The sequence below is a fragment of the Rhipicephalus sanguineus genome, chromosome 5 (assembly GCF_013339695.2).
Source record: "Rhipicephalus sanguineus isolate Rsan-2018 chromosome 5, BIME_Rsan_1.4, whole genome shotgun sequence".
In the NCBI taxonomy this organism is placed as follows: Eukaryota; Metazoa; Arthropoda; class Arachnida; order Ixodida; family Ixodidae; genus Rhipicephalus; species Rhipicephalus sanguineus.
This window is the reverse complement of record NC_051180.1, coordinates 54,441,304-54,443,735: the sequence shown is the minus strand read 5'-3', so window position 1 is coordinate 54,443,735 and position 2,432 is coordinate 54,441,304.

Below are 2,432 nucleotides of genomic sequence, written 5' to 3'. Positions count from 1 at the left end.
CCTTGGTCTCCTGCAAGAATTCTCGCACTTAAATCAGCACAATGATTTAAAAATTTGCAGTACATGCAAATGCGGATGGTGTTGACATTCCAGAGCTTTCTTTATTGCAGCCATTTACAATAAATCAATGCTTGCTTCACTGCTGCTTTTAAAGTACAGCCATAAAACTAATCTCTTATTTTATTTCTTTTTTTTGCACTACAATTACAATGAAGTGACAGATAATACTGGGATGCAATAATTTACAGTAAATGAACATTCTCATTACCACTGTGCAGATTAACTGCAGCAACTAAGCTTAGAAAATCAGGCTGAAGGGAAAAAACAAACTAGTGCTAACAGCTCAGCTTTGTTATTAGAACTTGTACTTTTTTTCTGTCATCTCATCTGTTACAGACCACACATCAAAAAACAAAAGATGGTCAATTATGCCTACAGTAAACTAAGTAAATTCTAGCCAATAAATTTACAGATGGCTGAACGCGGGTGCAGCCAATCATAGATCGAATCGACAATGACGCTGCTTAGGTACAAATCTATATTTGGTATTGAAAGGGCTTTTCATTGCTGTTATGCACTAACAAAGTCGCTTCTGCACATTGCCTATCGCAAAAAATGGTGCCTGCTCTAAACATTGGCTGCAGCCCATAGGAATGTGCTGCTAGAGCCAAGTGAAAAGATTTGGCATCTGTGTTAGGAAGGTTGGGACGCAAAAACACAGCAACACACTGCATAGCACATCTCTAACGCTAAGACAAGATGGCTGGCAAAGTGTGGATTTTCAGGGTGGGATAATCACATAACTTGTTGACCATGAAGCATACGAAGTAACACTGTCACCGAGTTTTTAAATGACTACAAACTCTCATACAGCTATTCTACAATACTGACTAGCTCCAGAGATTGCACGAGGTATTTGCACTCTTAACAAGATTCCACACATTGGTTGATGGCAAGTGCCACCCCACAACATTAACATAATGCAAGTCTCAAGCTTCTCTCAACTTAGTCACACTCTGTACAGATTACACATCTATAACTACTCGCATATAACCCGCCCCTGCATATAACCCACACCTTAACTACAAACTGCGGAAAAATAAAAATAAAAAAAGAGAGAAAAAAAAAATTCCACATACTGCCATGAAGACTCCTTCCTTGCATTACCAAGAATCAGTGCCGTGAAGCCCAACATGCACACTGAAATTCGCGTATAATTTGCATCCCGACTTTAGCTCCGAACTGTCTGCATATTCTGTGCAGGTTATATCTGAGAAAATGCGGTACAAGCCCTACAATTGCAGCAACTATGTGACACAATACATGATGGTGTAACTGTAGTGTCACAGCTAAGAGAAAAAAAAAAAGGCATCTTGAAATGCACTCGTGGCATAACGAAATGGCACTCTTAGTTCTTGTAGGAACAACAACATGACTTTTTAAGTGATCCACAGTTGTGGATGCACAGTAGGCCACGAGTGCATAGTTATCCCAAGTGTCACATTGTTGTCAACTTTTTCTCTTTTTTTTTAGCAAAGAATGCATGGCTCTCCCAATATAAAGTCTCCATATTACAAATATGCAACGACTACAGCGACACAGTCACTGTCTGCACAAGGGCTAGAACGGTTATGGCCAAGTCAAGTTGGTCTTCGTCTTACTAGATGCCCATCACAACATCAGCCAAAGTCAGCAGTAGAAAAGCCTATGCTGCAAAATTTGTCAGCTGCTTACCAAGACATGACAATTTAACCTAATTTTGCTTAAAACAACCTGTTTTAAATGCAATAACATTGATCGTTAAACACTCCTCTGCTGGAACAGTTTTATTGGGAATTGCTTCGAGTTGGACCAACATGCTGATTGCCATTTTCATTAGAAGCCCCGACAAATGTTCCACCACATCTGTGAACTCACAAAAATGAAAGAGATAACTTATACAATTTTATCTAAAGTTCACCTAACTGCATTTGAACATATGCCATCGAAATGCAGCAGCATTTTGAAAAAAGTATGTAAGGATATATTAGTGTGAACGAGTCTAAGTACCACTGGATGGCTAGGTACAAAGCAACAAGGACCACGGTATAGACATCGGTCTTCATGTTTCCAAAGAAAGATCTAAATTTAAATGAGTAAACATTTCGAGGATGGCGTGGAAAGTTCCTAATCTAAGTTACCGACTCAAGAACAATGAGATTACATCAAGTTATGATTATTGAGAATAAAGAAGCACTAACGCACTCAAGCACCAAAAAGAAGTGATGTGTGAGATCGGAATCTTGCACACAACTTCGCAGAAAAAAAGGCAATTCACTATGGCACTACATGGAACTGGCAATAATACTTGCCAGCATGGGTTACAGCTAATCACAGCACCCCTATAGGAACTCAATGAGCATTATTTACTCACTCGACAACTCACAGGAATC